The sequence below is a fragment of the Diadema antillarum genome, unplaced genomic scaffold, assembly GCF_040938485.1.
Source record: "Diadema antillarum isolate AM-2024a unplaced genomic scaffold, OU_Dant_1.0 seq00000590_RagTag, whole genome shotgun sequence".
Taxonomy (NCBI): domain Eukaryota; kingdom Metazoa; phylum Echinodermata; class Echinoidea; order Diadematoida; family Diadematidae; genus Diadema; species Diadema antillarum.
The window spans coordinates 1,051,243-1,071,014 of NW_027271522.1; positions in this window are offsets into that span (position 1 = coordinate 1,051,243).

The following is a 19,772-nucleotide window of genomic DNA, read 5'->3' on the forward strand; positions in this document are numbered from 1 at the left end:
ACAGTTAGTTAGTCAGTAAGTGTAGCAATACCCGTGCGAAATAATTTTGCTTAAAACTTTTTGTTTGTTATATCAGTTACGTTAAACATTGTTAAATAAAACAATAAATCAAGCCAAATCAACTAAACCTTCAATACTCCATGACATAACGACATTTTGGCACATGGCACATGGTGTACACGGCGTTTATAATACATTATGTTAGCATTCAAAAAGATCCAATCCTCTTTTTTCAACTTCAGTTTCATCATATTTTCTTCATGTATTTCAGAGTAAGGCGTAAACTTTTGTTTTTCCGGGGGAAGAGCGTAATGATCTGATCTTGTGAATTCGTTTTTTTTTTTGTTTTTTTTTTTGTTTTTTTTTGGGGGGGGGGGGGCTGGGAGGGGAAGAGTGAGCATATCGATATAGTAATCAATTAATTTCTTTAGGTTAAAAATTAGAGGAGGGACAATATGACGTTGGTGGCTTGAGTGATGTTTTCTCTATTATGATAACGTAATCGTCATTCGCAATATTGCAAAGGTCACGTTGTCATCCTCAACCTGTCAACCCTTGCCATCAATGGTTGTGGATGGTAGGCCTAATCACTCTGCAGAATTTAAGGAAACAATGAAATCCATTGTCAGCCGGACTATTATTTCCATTTGGGTCCAATCGCAGGTTAAATGGGGTCGCTCTTGATCCTGATCGTGAAACATATCGTATCTTATCTCAACATCCCGCACTGGTTCGCGGTACACGTATTGGAACGTACCAGAACGTAGCTGCACCCACCAAATCGGGGATCCCGATTGTAATGATTGTGTTAGATCGGTACCAATCGTGGACTCAATCGGGACAATCCTATCGGATCGTTTTTGAACGGGAGACTAGATCGCGTCGGATCGTATGGCTTGAAATAGACCAATCGTGATCATATCGCGTCCAAGCGTACCAATATACCAACACGTATCGACTTTAATAAAATCGTATCCAAACGTGAAATTTCAGAAGAGTTGAACAAAACTTCTACGATCAATTAAGAATATCCAATCGTTACATGGCGTTCGTAATGGATCGCACGATATTGGGAGTGCCGCTTGAGCTCTTGACGTTTGCCAGCCGACAAAGCTCGGGAACGGCTTTTCTCCCGCTTGTCAGCTGAAGAAACCCGGAAATAGAATTAGAAAGTTGTGCTGATTTTCTTTCTCTCTTGTCAGCTGATGACACCCGAAGAGGCACCAGAAATAAGTCCCCCCCCCCCCCCCCCCCCTTTTCAAAACATGGCACCGGCCATCTTGCGGGAAAAGTGATCTGTTACACTTACCATTGCTTACCTATTAATATCCTGTTTAAATATATAGTATCTTGTGGAAGAAAAATCGGTTGATTACGGATCGATCTCTATAGAGTATATGTGACCCTGCACCTCAAAACAAACAAAAAGTCGCCAGACAAAGATTTTTAGTTAAGACCATATTCTGAAAGAGCAGACTTTAAGCTTTAAAATGATGTATAACTCAAATCAAATGGACTCTCCTAACCTATCTAAATATTGGAAAGAAAACACAAAATCAGGAAAAGTGTGAACTGAGAAAAGAGGCTCTGAAGTACAGTGTCTATTCAAGCGCTTAATCTTTACCAAACCGTGCTGGCTGTGCGATGAATGGGACAAAAAACAGGAAGTAAACCACCAGAGTAACAACAATGAAGAGATAAACAGATTAAATTGCAATTAAGCATGCCTCATTAACACATTCTGTCCATAATTAATGCCAACTTTCAAAGCAGTAGCACTATCCTTTCAAAAGTTATTAGAGTTGAAAGTGAAGAGTGTGGACAAGGTTTTTCAGAAATGAAAAAGGGATTCTAAAGACACACCTAATCACACTATTTTACCAAAAATGTTCGAGATAAACTGCTAAAAAACACACTTTCCTGCCCGTTTTATAATACCAAATTTTAGCACAATGTAAAAGTAGACCCGCTCTTTCAGAAAATATGAAAAAGTCAAGTTCAGCTAGGTTGACCCATATCACTTATTTTCTGTCCTCACGCAAAATCAGTGTGTGCGACTTTATGTTCGTTTTGAGGTGCACTGTCACATATAGGACCTACTGTAATGTATAGTTGTGTATTATTTCCAGAGAGCTACTCGCAGTAAAGGATGAGATCGTACATCAAGTTCTTCGTTCTGAAGAGAGCTATTGCTCCTTTACTGAAACGCAATGTACATAGCCGGTGTATAGAGAAGGGAGCAACTCAAGAAAGCGGTCCTTTCTCAATCACAGTCTGACAAGCTCTCTTTACATGAATGTCCAGTCTGCATGGTCAGCGTGCTTCTTGTCATATCAGCAATTTGGGAAGAGGAGTGGGTGTGGTACTTGGACCAATCATATGAGGGGGAAGTCATTTTTGGAGGGAAAGTTAGCTTGGGGGAGGGGTCATGTTTTAGATGGGACTGGCCTGGATGTTTGGAGCCAGTGGGGGAGCCGGATGAACCTTGAAGCTGAGTGGGTCATAATTGGTCTGAATGAGAGCACCTGTTTGGGGAAGGGAAGGTTTGCAGACTGGGAGAAATTATATAAGATGGTCATTAAAAGGAGGGTGACTTTAAAGGTGGGATGGGCTCAGGAGTACTGAGCTAGTTTTATACGGAATGTATAAAACTGAACTGAACTGAACTAAATGTAGACATTATTAAAATGTCCTAAATACACATTACACTACCGAGTTGAATTTGTTTTTCGACAGATTTGAAAACAATAATAAGAAGTATATAGGCAAAAGTACTGGGGAGGTTTTCCTTTGGATACACAGGGACGTCGATTGCCCCGATAAAATATTGGGGGGGGGGGGGGGACATGCTGTTCCCCCAAAGAGAGATCGTTGGATATGGGGGAAATGATACACGTAGACTAAGACATATAAATAACACATGGAAAACTGTTAACAAAATGTTGCATTTAGTTTTGTAGGTCTATAGTATATCTGACTGTGGTGCGGACTATATCATTAGGCCGATAGCATGACCAGATAATTCTTAATGATCCAGCTGAATTTGAGTATGATTTCGAAACGTTTAATATTCTCTGCAAGACTAATGTTTAAAGGGGAAGGCTAGTAACTGATCAGTGGGAATCAGTGGAAATGCTGGGAGATGATTGTTCCAGTCCTTATGGGATTCATTCAAGAGTTCATTGTATATCTATTGTTGTGTGAAAATGATTTGCTTCAGAACGGTCTCATATTCAAGTAATGTGCAGATTAATGCTCCGTCACTGACCAGGGACGCTAACCTGGAAGCATTAAACTGCACATTACTTGAATATGAGACCATTCTGAAGCAAATCATTTTCACACAACAATAGATATACAATGAACTCTTGAATGAATCCCATAAGGATTGGAACAATCATCTCCCAGCATTTCCACTGAGGCCCACTGATCAGTTACTAGCCTTCCCCTTTAAAATGGCAGTCTTAGAAATACATCATCAGAATTGATAATATCAATGGTCTCCTAATTGTCCAGTCTATTGTTACCTCTCATGTTGTTTTATCATGGTGTGGTATGCTGGATGTAAGCCTATATACCTTGACGTCGAAATTCCAATGGAGATCATCAATAAGAAGAGAACATCACAGGTTTCTTTATTGTGGATTCCTATGGCATCAGTGGGAGTTCAACGGACCAACAACCATTATTAGTAATATACATTATTATGGTCTATTATACAACACTTAAAAAAAGAGTTTCCAATGCATGGACCAATATCAAGTTCAAGTTCAAGTTCAAGTTCAACTTTATTTTCATTTCCATTAAATAAACAGGAGAAATTATATTCAATGCATAAACAAAACAAATTTGTAGTAATTTCGATAAACGTACATCAACAAGATACATGTGATGATGAGTAACGACATAATTGCATTTATGGGCATATGACACGGATGGGAATGGAAATGGAGGGTCTCACTCAAAAGCCAAGCTTGTACGATATGGGACCCTCAGAAATACATAAAAAGCAAATAATGGCTTCATGAAACTACAAACAAATATATGAAACAAAATCAAAGAAACCAATGTCAACTGACATGAAATGAAATAACAGGAAAGAACGAAAAAAAAAAGAGAAAAGGGAAGCAAAAAGTGAAACTGCAACACACGCCATTGTGGACACAAGCAAACAGATTGCCAGGATGTATAGGAGTAATAAGACGCACCCTTGAATGATATTGTGAGTATAAGGATTGGGTACATATACTAGGTGTTTCAAAAAACATTTCCCACTTCTGATTCTTGATAATTCAAATACTATATATCAGATAACACTGTCATTGATATGAATGATAGGTGAATAATGTACAATTTGGTTGAAGGTGGTTGAAATATGAAAGCATAAATAAGTTTCATGAAATCCATGATTAATTTCACAGTTAGGTTCCAGACTTTGCTCTATTTTCAACCCTCTGTACAAAATTTCACTTTGCACAGGGGTCAATGGGTGTGTATGGGAGTGTGTGGTCAACAGTCTGACAATGGTCCTGAACAATGGCCAGGGTTTAAATGCTTCATTATTCATTCATGAGAAATTCCACTATCACAGCTAGTCTTTATTCAGCCTCTGGCAGTATCTGTGTAAAGTTAAACGCCTGTCGATACTGTCGTTGAGTCGCGTCAGTGCTCTCCCTACTTCTGAAAAACAAAATTACAATGAATACCTTCTGTTCTATCGTAAACGTGGTGACAGGAAGTAAAGAAAATCAATTAGAGTATATATACACTTGTGTATATGGAGCCTTAAATAAATCTACTCTGAAACAAATAGCCCCAATGATAAATGCTGCTGAACTCTTTACCAAAAATGATCTCTTTTTATCGAAAAAGCGAAAAATTTGTCAGACTATTTAATAAGTAGACAGTTGTATTAAAATGAGGAACTTTAGATCATTTATGCTTATTTATATCCCAAATTTAGTGATATGTGAAGCAAAATTTGAAAATGATTGCCAGCTGGAATGAAATGTGGTGTTTGCAAGCACTTTACCGTCCATGAATTCAGACTAGCAGTGCCCAGGGCAATCCACATGAATTATTGATTAAGCATTCATGTGACAGGGAGCGCCAGACTGACACCTAGTCAACAGGTGGTTCAGGCATGTCCATTGTTCAGGGCCATTGTCAGCACACACTCACATACACATGATTGGTTCCTGTGTGATTGACAGTGGCGTATCTAGGGAAAACGGCGCCCGGGGCAAGCGCGAAAATTGCGCCCCTAATTTCTGAAAAAGTGTTCAACCCCAACCCGATCCCGGTAGGGACTTTAAAAAAAGGTCCGCATGATATGCTTTTTCAAGCACCTAAGAGGGGCCTTTTGAGGGTGATTTAAATGAAATAAATTTTGATAAATTTTGGCGAGCGAGCGCAGCGAGCGAGCCGAAAATTTTTGTATTTCAGCTTACAAAACATGGAATTCATGTCATTTTTTCTTATCAAATCTTACAATTCTAATCTAGATATAGTGACGGCCTTATAGATAACGATTTATACCAACAAACTAAGGACTTGAAAAAATACTCTAAATTAGTATATATGCGCGAGTCAGCCGAAATTTTTATACTTCTGCGTCATCATCACGTTTTGTTCTTATCTTCTTCTTTTTTTGATAAATTTAGGCGAGCGAGCACAGCGAGCGAGCCGAAAATTTTTGTATTTCAGCTTACAAAACATGGAATTCATGTCATTTTTTCTTATTAAATCTTACAATTCTAATCTAGATATAGTGACGGCCTTATAGATAACGATTTATACCAACAAACTAAGGACTTGAAAAAATACTCTAAATTAGTATATATGCGCGAGTCAGCCGAAATTTGTATATTTCTACGTCATCATTACGTTTTGTTCTTATCTTTTTCTTTGATAAATTTTGGCGAGCGAGCGCAGCGAGCGAGCCGAAAACTTGTGTATTTCAGCTTACAAAACATGGAATTCTTGTTGTTTTTTGCTTATTAAATCTTACAATTCTAATCAAGATATAGTGACGGCTTTAGAGATAACGATTTATACCAACAGACTAAGGACTTGAAAAAATACTCTAAATTAGTATGTATGCGCGAGTCAGCCGAAATTTGTATATTTCTGAGTCATCATCACGTTTTGTTCTTATCTTCTTCTCTTTTTTTTTTGATAAATTTTGGCGAGCGAGCGCAGCGAGCGAGCCGAAAACTTTTGTATTTCAGCTTACAAAACCTGGAATTTTGTCGTTTTTTGCTTATTAAATCTTATAATTCTAATCAAGATAGAGTGACGGCTTTAGAGATAACGATTTATACAACAAACTAAGGACTTGAAAAATACTCAAAATTAGTATGCGGAGTAAGTCGAAATTTGTTCATTTCCGCGTCATCATTACGTTTTGTTCTTATCTTCTTTTTTTGATAAATTTTGGCGAGCGAGCGCAGCGAGCGAGCCGAAAATTTTTGTATTTCAGCTTACAAAACATGGAATTCTTGTCTTTTTTGCTTATTAAATCTTACAATTCTAATCAAGATATAGTGACGGCCTTATAGATAACGATTCATACCAACAAACTGAGGACTTGAAAAAAACTCTAAATTTGTATGCGCGAGTAATGAGTCGACATTTGTATATTTCTGCGTCATCATCACGTTTTGTTCTTTTTTTTTTGTTAATTTTTGGCGAGCGAGCGCAGCGAGCGAGCCGAAAATTTTTGTATTTCAGCTTACAAAACATGGAATTCGGAATTCTTGTGTGAACACAATAACACAATAAACATTGTTATTTGTCCGCGTCATCATCATGTTTTGTTTTTATCTTGTTTGATTTGGTTTTCTGCCCCCTTCTCCCTCCCCCCCCCCCCCCCTCCTCCCCCGTCCGGGCGAGTTTTGTTTGTTTTGTTTTGTTTTTTTCCTTCTTCTTCTTCTTCTTCTTCTTCTTTTTTCTTTTTTTTTCTTCTTCTTCTTTTTTTTTTTCGTTTTTTCGTTTTTTTTTGCGCCCCCAAGGAGTGGCGCCCGGGGCACGTGCCCCCCTTGCCCCCCCCCTAGATACGCCACTGTGTGTGAAGTTCAATTTTTGTACAGAGGGTTAAAATTTGACCAAAATCTGAAACCTTCCTTCAAAATCAATCTTAGATTTAATGAAACTGATTTATGCTTTCACGTGCAAATCACTTTCAACCAAATATACATTATCCAGCTATTACTCATATCAATGACAGTTTTATCGAATGAATAGTTTTGGAAATATTTATGATCAAAAGTGGGAAATGTTTTTTGAAACACCTAGTACCAGAAAAACTACAAAAGAGCGGACATATTAAAAACAAAGAATAGACACAATGATGCATTGTTCGATGACTGTCATATTTGAGGAGAACTTATATTCGACAGATTATTTTACTCTGATGATAGAAAATAGCTGATGTGTAATGATTGATGCACATAAGTCTTGTAAAGATAAGTGATAACTTAATTAACTTAATGAAACAAACCTAGTTCGGTAATATGTTGTAAGATTTCAATAAAAATAATTTCAATTTATTCTTGAAAGAATTCAAAGTTCGTGCTGTTACAATATCATTAGGAAGTGAGTTCCAAAACTTTGGCCCATCATAAATAAAGGTGTTCTGAGCCAGCAGAGTTCTGAAAAAGGGCAAATGAAACTCATTCGAACGCCCTGTTGGGTAATTGTGAACGGACTGATTTCTTGGAAACATTGTTTCAAATATATTTGGCAGATTTTTTTAAATCATACTTAAACAAATTGTCCTAGGTTATACAGATACAAATCCTTGATTTTCGATATTTTGTTTTCAAAAAATAACGGGTCAGTATGAGACAAATGCAGTATGACATACGGAGTGAGTTCTTTTGTAATAAAAGTAATTTATCTAAGAATGTTTGATATGTACAGTAAACCTCGCTTAAGTCGACATCGCATAAGTCGACAACTCGCTTAAGTCGACACGATAAAAAAGTCCAGATTTTTGCCTTTGTTATTCCTTGAAAATTTCTTTGTCTAAGTCGACAACTCGCGTAAGTCGACCTGATTTTTTAGTGCCAACTGAACTGAAATACGTCTTAATTCCCTCGTCTAAGTCGACATAATTTTTTTCGCTCAAAATCGTATCGCTATTCTCTGAAAAAGAATTGTTTTCCCGCTCCGATTTGCCGCATTTCTACTCGGTAATTCGCTATAGCGTACGGCGTGGTAGCGTTCGCGCCATGCGTCCATTGTCTTGTACGCCGAAATAGAAAGGGCATACATGTACACTCATTTACATTGGAGAATTACATGCAGTACCCAAAGCAGTTCGCTTTTCCCATTTTCTCCTTCTCGTTATTCTCAAAACGCACAAAGTTTGTACACCTATAGGTCCTAGTAGAGAATCATTATCAGAACATGAAATAGGTTTTCCTGTTTATCCGAATATTCTAACGTTAATTATTTCGAAGCGGTATTAGAAACCTGGGCCCGTTTTTAGAAAATTGATTAAAATGCAACTACATGTAATTAAATGCAACTAAAAATCAAATGCAGGTGTATCAGATCACGAGCAACTTTGCACATGAACGCAAGTGCCTTCCTGAAAAGGCTTGCGTTTGATAATCATACACACAGAGAAATTAGGGTTCTATTAGGGTTCATATTTTCACCCTACGAGCAAATCTAACTAAAAGGCACCTTATAGGGTTCGGGATGGGTGTAGGGGTGCAAATCCGAACCCTAAAGGGAGCCAAGTCTTAAGGGTTCGAATTTGGAACCATTCCATAGTCTTTCCCGAAAGCTGACATGTGGGTGTTGAATGGTGTTTGCTTGAAATGCCACACTATTTTTGGATATTATCGTATATTTTTATTTGAAAATATAACTACACGTTGTTAAAGAGTAACAGTGTCATCAGTAATACTGTACTAAAAAAATTACTACTTGAATTAAACATTTGTTTTTTCTTCTCGCACCGGGATCAAGAATATCATTTCAATGACGTTATCATAGAGTACACGTATTATGCGTGCACGCGTGGACCGTTCAGCACTTGGTCAATGGCAAAGCTAAAATCGCATGCGCACGCCACGCCGTTGGTCGCGCGGTATAGGTACGTACGTGCATACTACTGACGTTCCTCGTTTGAAATGGACAGACGACCGTGAGGTTGGGATGATGAATTAATCTTTTTGATGAGCCAAACGTTGTGAGTAGATAGTTGTACTATAATTCCGTTGAAAATATTTCACAGTAATCGATGATGATATGTGTGAATTATGCTAATCGAATGCTGAGTGGTGAAAACTGATGCGAAAGAGTTGTATCGAGGTACATGTGTACTAACATGTCAGAAGTGCGATCATACATATCAGGTACATACAGTAAAGCATAGCGAATAAGTCAATGAAAGTGCACGGTAATACGGAAAGCCTCAACCAAGGTACTAACTACGACCAACAGCCCCATACGCATAGCCATAGCGTAATTACGCTATGCGTATGGGGCTGCTGGACGCAGCTACCAAGGTACGTACGTAAATAGGTGACCGGATATAGTCGCATCATATTCGTTAATAGGAATTATTACGTTTGAGCAGAGTTGAGGCTCAGTTGGATATTGGTTTCTGTGAAGTTGACACGAAGAACGATGTAGGCATGTATGATGTGCCTAATGAAGAAAAATAGCGTTCCTGGTTCATTTAGGAGAATTTAAGACATGTATGAAGATTGAAGTCAGAAAATTTAGGTTGGCCTTGACTCCTTGTTGTCTATCAATGAAAATAGAATGTGTGTTATAAATTAGCAATGCCCTAGTCACAGAGCATAAGCAATGATACACGATATGTGAATTTAGATAATATCTACTGGAGAAGTTGCATGTGCTAGACATGACATAAAATAAGTCACACAAACAAGGTATGTAAACGGTATATCACTTCAGAAGTACAACTACTTGATCCCATACTTTAGCAGGTAGATATTCCAATATTGATTGTATGTTGAACTTTGTTCTTTTCAATGACAGGTTGAGCCTTGCTGATCCATGATGATGCATGGTGTTAGCTTGGTCTCATACTGGGCCAAAGGGACCTGTGATTATTCATCATCGAGTTCACTATGCATCAAGTTCAATAATGGTCTTCAGGATGAGTGATGCAGGTCAACCTCGAGAGACTGGTGAGCCATATAGGATGCCAGAGCTGGAGATTGAAGATGTTCAGGATGTCAATCCTGGTTCCTCGTTGAGTCAGTGTGGAAGCCATGCCAGTCCTTCTGAGAGTGATGGCCAGAAGGGCATACTATTTGGCAGCTGAAGCAGGTGCTATAGAAACGCATCAAAAACTAGAGCTCGAGGAGTTTCGACTTATGCAGCGTAAGATGAGATTAGCTATGAAGACCAAGCTGCAGGTTGCTGAAGCAGAGGATCAGATATACCTTGACTACGAGAACAAGAAGTTGGGAGTCGGCTTTCCTGTGAAAGCAGAGGATGAAACCTTGCTGTACCCAACTGAATGCGCCAACCAACCAGTACACATGAGTACACCGATTTCCCTGACTAGAGAAGTAGCAAAAACGTTATTTTCAAATTTTCTTTGACTTTTAGCAGATATAGTCCAAAAGCCAATAAGATCATCAGCATCATGTAGTATCCCTGAACCAGGTTTGATGAAAGCCCATCAATTTTTCCGTAGATACATCCGCACAGACCGGGAGACAGACAGGCAACCTGAAAACATATGCCTCCGGCACCATTCAGGGCAGAGGCATAATAATGAGACTCCTATGTCATAGGCTATGTCATGTATGTTTAGACCATATAAAATTTGAGACGGGTCACATTGAATCCCCCCCCCCATTAGAATTGCTAAACACCACGGCTCTAGAAACATCTTTCCATTTTAATCCAGAAAGTAATCACCTCCCTGTTTTTAGCCGAGGGTGAGCATGAAGCCACCCCATGAAATGAAGATTAGCATTTTTTTTTTTTTTGCAAAATATATGTGAAAATGTCTAATTTCATAGATAACGATAACTATTTATTCTGTCTTCTAAACTGTTGTCAGGTTATTCCCTTTCTTAGAATGCACTGGGCTTGAATATTTACAAGAATACTCTAAAGAAATATATAATAGAAAAATACAAGAGAACGAACTGGCAAATTACAAATTTAAACACAACCTAAAGAGAACTTGACTTCTATTCACTTTTATCTTTTTTTCTTCTTTTTTTTTTTTGGGGGGGGGGGGTGGATTATGGATGAAAATATGAATCTGCTAATGGATATGAAATACTCAAATTATGCTTTCCATTATATTTCATACTAGATGGGGTTAGTTTGTATTGTTCATATATTAGATATTTCTTCACCATCGATAGCCTCAGTGCTTCAATAACACATGCACACTTTGAATTGATTGTTTAAGTAGGGAACAAAAAAAAAATAAGTCGCCTGCTGTTTTTTGGTAGTAGACAGCCACACAATGTATGTCAATTTTGGGCAATCTCTGGCAATGCAATGTCATAAGTGGAGTAGCTTTGTGACACTTGACAGAAGAATGATTTTCTCACAAACCCTTTATGTATATAAGGATTGAAAAATAGAGTTTGTTCCAAAACCTGAGAAAACTCAACATATCATATCTACTTTTTTGCATATAAAAGAACACTGGACTTCACTCTTTAAGAAGGCAGAAACTACATGTATTATCATTGCCCTTACATACGTCAGTGACTTGTTGAGGAAATGTGCATGTTTTACCTAAAAGAAAAAAAAAGTGAAATTCTCTTTAGGTTTTCCTTGAATTGTTCTACGCATGTGACATCATAAACTCTTCTCACTCTGCTGCGACTGCACAAATGATTTAAAGATTATTAACTTTTGAACTGAATGTCCGCTTATCACTTTTTTTACTGATGTGTTCTAATAGTATAAGCGAGTTCGGGGTACCAGTTTGAGCATGTGCGGAAAAAGGTTATTTGTACCGAGAGACAGGTTGGTTTTTTAATTTCACTGAGATAAGCATCTGTAATGCTAGGATTATTCATGGAATCCTTATAAATATTGTCTGCCAGTACATCCACTTGACAGCAAGCCTGGTATTTGGCAATGTTAACACACAAAAAAAGTTTGTTAACATATTCAAAACAGCACTTAATAAAATAGATGATTCCCTAAGTGTTGATTGACGAACCATACTGGTCACTTCATCTACACTGGTTAGGTTCATTCTTTGTTTGAATATGAGTTCCATAAATGGCTATGGTGGGCAAGCTGCTGCATTATGTCACTTTGAATTGAGTGAAGTGCCTAACCAACTGAGAAAAATGAAAGGTCAGTTGTACCTATGTGCACATGAGCTATCTCCGGACTGGCTTATTGCTGCGCATTCACTCAATCCACATGTAGGTCTATATGAAGGTGGTCTTGCCCTCTAACTCTGATTATAATTTTAAGCTTTCTCTAAGTAGGTTGTATAAAGTGCTGATATATATGTGTAAGGTTTGGTGAAAATTAAGTGTTAAAATGATTGGAAGAGTTGTGAGACTGTAACATCAACACTTGAGGTATTTCTCATGCATGATCATAAATCTCTGTAAAATATTGATGGTAATACATGTAGTAATAATGATAATGATAATAATAATAGTAATAATAGTAATAATGATGATGATAGTAATAATAATATATTTTGCTTCTGATCATTATGCTTGTGATGGTGCCAATACCAATACTTGCTTTATGAATGTGAAAAATCGACTGCTCTTTACAATATTTTGAATGTTGGGGCTAAACTGCATACATTGTGTAATTATATTTATGGTCTACTGAGTACAATGTGCTTCTTGTTTCCATCGCTTGAAAAAACAACAACAATGTATCAAAAAAATTGTTTTTAAACTTGTCTCACAAGACATATTCCTTCCTCTTTATGTCCAGTTTGTCATGCCACTGATTGGTTAACTTTATTTTCCCTTTCTGAGGTTACATTTTCTGTGGAATTGTTAATGTTAATTTGATGCAATGAAAAGTGTTTTCAGATGTGCTATTCTGCCCAAGATTTATAACTGGGACATATCTTTAGCTGTGTTCATAAAAAAGTAACCAAATTTAGATGTGCATTCTTCATTTTTTGATTCTTTTTTTCACCTTTCTTATCATTGGTGTAATTGTATATGAAAAACAAAATGTGAAGTATACTAATTGTATAATGGCGCACATTCGCTAGCTCTCAAGTTTGGAATTGGATGGAATATGTCAGTACAAGTAGTGAGTTTCAAATATATATGACAGAACTTTGCCATACCCTTCATTGTTTTGGCAATAACTTGTGTACGAGAAATCAGAGTTGACATTTCGCTGTTAACGTCTAAGAGCGTCATAAAGGTGCTTTTGATTACACATAAAGGTGCTTAAGATGTACCGGTAAATTCAAGGTACATATCTATGATCCATTCTAGAAGTAGAAGGACAATGTGAAAGATATTTGTCACGTAGTTTACTATTACTCTGCACAAGCTTCAGGGATTTTTTAAATAAAAAGAATTAGTGCTTTTTGTCAATGTGGTAACTTCCTTTAAAAGAAGAAAAAGTAATCATTTGATGGAAAGAACAAATATTTTTTTCTTTTTCAATGTACTGACCAAATTTCATACATTTTTGATTTACATTGCCCTTTTTATGACAAAATATGCATCTCGTATTAGAATTTGTAGAAATACAATGTATATTTGATGTTCACTTTAAAGTAAACCATGAAAAAGAAAATCGCTGTTAACTTGTCCCTCTTCCATTAGACATATATTAAAATGTTAATAATTTATATGTAAGTATGCACTGTATTCATCATGTTTATGTTCTATTTGTTGTTGAATTGAAGTCTCTGACTTCATTTTTCGAAAGATTGTGGATTTAATTGACTGAGAAACTGTGTGTAAATCTATGCATGCTATTTTGCTTTATGTCTGGAGTGTTGCCTTAGGTAATTGTTTGTGAAGTCAGTGAAGGCATCCAGTAGACATTAGGTAATTGTTTGTGAAGTCAGTGAAGGCATCCAGTATATAATTATTTTGGTTTTTAAAAAAAGGTTATAATTTTCACCATATGGGGTGCAGAAAGGTAACCCTATATAGAGACGTGTGCAAATTGTATTGCATCCTATATTGCGGTGACTTTATCACCCCATAGGGTGCAAAATTACAACAATAACAATATGAACCATAATGGGTGCAGGTATGAGGTGCAGAAAGGGAACCCTGTATAGAGGTCCATATTTGCACCTTATAGGGTGTTGAATATAGGGTGCTAAATAAGAACCCCCCAGAATAGAACCCTAAATGGAGCCGCTGGTGTTACAACGATATGAACCAGAAAGGGAGCAAATTTGCACCTGAATTTTTGTTCACCATATGGGGTGCAGAAAGGGAACCCAATGTAGGGGTGCAAATATGCACCAGATATGGTGTTGAATATAGGGTGCTAAATAAGCACCCCCAAAAATAGAACCCTAAATGGAGCCGCTGGTGTTACAACGATATGAACCCTATTGGGTGCAGAAAGGAAACCCAATGGAGGGGTGCAAATATGCACCATATATGGTGTTAAATATAGGGTGCTAAATAAGCACCCCCAAAAATAGAACCCTAAATGGAGCCGCTGGTGTTACAACGATATGCACCCTGTAGGGTGCAAATTAGAACCGTAATTTCTCTGTGTGTATGAAACTAGAAAATAGTTGCACGAACCTGAAACTCAATTGCGTTAAAAATCAAATGAAGTCCATCAAAACACGCGCAACGCTGTATTCAAACGCAAGAGCGTTGCAGAGAAGACTTGCGGTTTTCGTAAGAAACTAGAAACTGCGTTTAAAAGCATCTCTTAACATCTACGGAGGTGCGTTATTGTTGAAAAGTCTTGCATTATTTTTCATTTCGTTCGCAAAATCAAAAACTAAACGCAACTCTGAAAATCAAATGCAATTGCAAGTCCATCATATCACATGGAACGCTGAAAAGACTTGCGTTTGATAATCATACGCAACTAGAAAATTGTAGGGAACTTTTTTTCAAGTCAATTGCGTTTAAATAGCAACTCTAAAATTTAATGAAGTCCATCAAATAACGCGCAACGCTGTATTCAAACGCAAGAGCGTTGCAGAGAAGACTCGCGGCTTTCGTAAGAAACTAGAAACTGCGTTTAAAAGCATCTCTAAACATCTACGGAAGTGCGTTATTTTTTAAAAGACTTGCATTATTTCTTATTTCGTACGCAAAATAAAAAAAATTAATGCAACCCCGAAACTCAAATGCAAGTCCATCAAATCACATGGAACGCTGAAAAGACTTGCGTTTGATAATCATCCGAAACTAGAAAACTGTAAGAAACTTAAACTCAATTGCGTTTAAATGCAATTCTAAAAATCAAATGCAAGTCCATCAAATCACAAGCAATGCTGTATTTAAAACGCAAAAGCGTTTCAGAAAAGGCTTGCGGTTTTTGTACGAAACTAGAAACTGTTTAAACGCATAAAAGTATATACGGAAGTTTGTTATTGTTGAAAAGACTTGCATTATTTGTTATTGCGTAGCGGAACTTTCGCCGGGACCGAACTTAGTCTGCACCAGCAGGAAAAAGACATCGCAACATTTACACGTTTCAAACTACCGAAACGCATGCTACTTCAAGAAATGTCAATGAAAAAATAGTAGCAAATTATTGTTACAGTTCGCGATGCCGAAGGTTTGAATCTCAGTCCAAACTTAAATTAGTCCGACAACATGTCGTTTTCGGATTAACAAACTTTTCTTCTTCTTTTTTTACAGACTGGCCCGCGCCGTACAGAGCGGTAATGTTGCGAATCGGAGAGCAAGAACAATTCATTTTCAGAGTATGGCAATAGAAATTTAAGCAAAACAAATATGGCGACATAGGGAGGGAAAAATCACACATCCTATTTCAACTCAGTCGGCACTAAAAAATTATCTCGACAGAATCATATTAATTCACATGCATATCTTCACAGCAACGCACTTTAATTTAAATCGCAAAGTTGTATGCAATTTGAGGAATATGCGTTTGATTTTTCAAATCAAATTTAAAACGTACAGTGTCTAGAAACGGGCCCAGGTTTCCGATCCCGCTCTCTCAAAATCTCTAAAGAAATTTGGAAATTGTGCGTTGTCGTTACTAATCCGCGCGAGATTTATGCATGAACTAAAACATAATTGTTGCTAATGTCAGTAGGTATGTTTTGGCGGCAAAAGGAGTAAGATCTGGGTGGCGATCTGCATCGTGATCTTACTCCGTATAGGGGGAAATTAGTTTTCATTTATAAGTCGACAAAATGTCGACTTACGCGTAAGTCGACTTTCGCGTAAGTCGACGTGTTTTTCTCAGTCCCGATTATGTCGACTTACGCGAGGTTGACTGTATTTCCCCAAGCAAGAATACCATAATTTAAGTATGGCAATATGAGAGATGAATGTAATGTAATAAGGGACGACGAAGGAAGACAAAATTTAACCTTGTTGATTATACCAATATTTCGTGAAATAATTTTACATATACTATCAATATGGAATTTCCATGAAAGCTTATTATCAACTGTTATTCCCAGAAATTTAATATGGGAAACAATTTCCAGTGGAGTCCCATCAAAAACAATGTCAACAGGTGGTTTCTCTATAGAGTTGCTAAAAAACATATAGTTTGTTTTTTGAAGATTGAGAGATAATTTATTTGCCTTTATCCATTGAGCGACAGTTTCTAATTCAGAGTTTATTGTATTTACAAGAGTACGAGGATTATTGTGCGAAAAAAATAAATTTGAGTCATCCGCAAAGAGAATAAAGGAAAGAACATCTGATGACCTACAAAAAATAATTTATATAAACGAGAAACAAAAGCGGACCTAATAAACTTCCCTGTGGGACCCCACATTTGATATTTAACATTTGTGAATTATACCCACTCAAAGAGACATATTGCTTTCTGTTCATGAGGTGGCTCCTGATCAACCACCAGAATCAACAGAAAGCATTGGAACAGACTCCATCAAAATCTACTACATATATTAGGGCAGGTCATCCACTAAAGAAGCCAACAGGGCCAACTGTACTGAAAATCGCAGTCCGCATTTTTATGGAAGCTAATTTCCATATTTTGTGCGGACTCCTTTGGAGTCTGTTTCACTCAAAATTCGATTGTCTCACGGTGTGCCCAAAGGGTCGAGCTGTACTTGGCCCATCCCTGTTCAGTAGGTCCTACATCTGGACCATCATTTGGAGAGATGGTGTCTACGTCCCTGGGACATGTGAGGCAAGTGATGTTTGAATTTTAATAGATATAGACTCTCATTTCATCCTTTAGGTCGTAAAAGCGTAAAGTTTGAAAGGTGTCTAGCAGCCGTTCAAATTCAAATCAAATCCAAACGTATTTTTACTTTTTTTTTCAACAGAATATATATATATATATACATATATATATATATATATATATATATAAAGAAATAATATGAAATTTGATAGGCATTTTGTCGAATGATACACAGATGTTGAATAGATGTACTGGAACAAGCTATTACAGCTTAAATAAGAAACCCAACTAAATATATATATATATATATATATATATATATATATATATAAACTTCAAATGAAACAGAAAAAAATTCCGTACAGATTGATGCAAAAATGACAAAATCGGATAAGAAATAAGAAGTTTCACATTTTTTTTCAGAAAACATTTCTTGACCAGTCCTTATGAATATTCAAATGAGCGACAAAGATATATATCTTGATTATATGAAATACTTTATTGCACCATCCCTAGTTTTAAAAGATGAGCGGTCGATCACGGTGAAGACAAGAGGATTCGCGAATAAAATTTGTACAAATATTGCTGAAATTTGAAATCATAATAACAAGTATAACTCAACTGTAACATGTCTGGAGACCCACTGGCGTTATAATGGATTAACAATACTTGAAGATTGTTAATTAATTAATCGGAAAAGTAATAAAACCGTCTTTCCAGGAGGGTACAATTTCATACATTCACAACACTCTGCTCCGACTTATTTGCGTTTATAGACCTACGTATTCTGGACGGGATTAACGTTTTGTTTCACCGGCGTATAGGGAGCGAGCGGGGTGTGTCTCCCCCCCCCCCCCCCCCCCCCCCCCCCCACAGTGACAACTTTTTGCATTTTGATGTTGTAAATGGTGCAATTTGATGCATGTTTTTGTGTGTTTTATCGATTTGAAACAGTCCCACTGGTTTAAGTAAGGTGGCAGTATTTTGATGTAGATTATATTGAACAATTTGCCTATGTAAGACGGTCGTTATCATTTAAGTCAATTTCTTTTATAAATTCTTTTAATGAATATCATGAGCGCTGTTTATTAAGCAATCAAACAGAAAAAAACATGACAATGAGTCTGTGGGAGAGGAGTATTTTTCCTCCCACACGAGGGTGATTTTGGATTTTCAGGCCTAACATTCAGCGATGTGGAGCGTAATTGTTTGATGAAATACTTAATTTTTTTCACCAATAGATAAACAAATAATGAAGATAAATAGGTTTTTTTTTTTCAGGGAAGTGTTGATAGCTAAATCACGGAATTTTGCTCTTATTCTGCGTGTGCATCATCACTGCGCATGTATGTTCAAGATCTAATGAGGTAGAGCTGGAGGGTATATGGGAGGGGATAATCATCTTAATATAATGATAATTAATATAATATGATATGATAATGTTTCTGTGATATTAATGTGACTAACAAAAGACATTTGTTTGTTTGTTTGTTTGTGTACAAGATAACAAGAGAACGGGTAAACGGATTTGCACGAAATGTTATGGGGATGTTTGGATAATGGCAGGAAATAATCGATTAGATTTTGGTGATAATCGGTTGACCCTTGCAAATTCTGTGTGACCTTGAAGTTTTTGACCCCATGGTATAGTGACCACTCCGAAAATTTCCCGTTTCTCACTTTGCGATTTTCCGCTACCATACGAAAACATAAACTCCTAAACGATCCGACTTCGCTGCTCAAATGTTCGTAAGAATTCCGAAATTTACGTTTAGGCCTATTTGAGGGACTATGTCCTTCTAGATTTATGAAAGTTCGTTCTCCGTCGTCACAAACTGGCCCGTATTTTGATGATTTTTCAAATTAACATTGATTGTTTTTTTCGTTGGAGGAGCATTTTTTCGGTCGCAGTCACACTGCACGATATGCGTGCTCAATGTCAATGCGTGTGCAAGGCCGCTGAAAATGCATCGCGCACTACACTGTTGGTGCAAAATTGCATCGGGGACGTTGCGGCGCTCGTTGGTGGCCGAATACTGGTGCAGTAGACATTTGCATTCAACCCTTGCATTGAATAATTCCCGTAGACACTAATCATAGGGGTAATTGCCTAGGGGGTACGTAAATTTTGTTTTTCTTTTGCCGTTTTGTGGATACCATCAAAGATCGTACACTCATACGACCTTTGATATCATCACACTCTCGGCTTGCTATAATCAAAATATCCCGCAAGAAAACGGCGTATTTCTCGATTTTTAGCGCTTTTTCCGCGACCCGTCGCGTAGCGTGACAATACTCTTAAAACTGGACTTAATTCGCGCGCGCTTGGAAAAGTTCCGATTCTGCACTTTTGACTGTGGAATTTGGGATTTTCGATGGATTTTTGGAGGAGACTTAAGGACTTTCCTGTACGTGAATGAGTGTTAATACCGTATGTGTAATGATGTGATTTGCGTGTGATG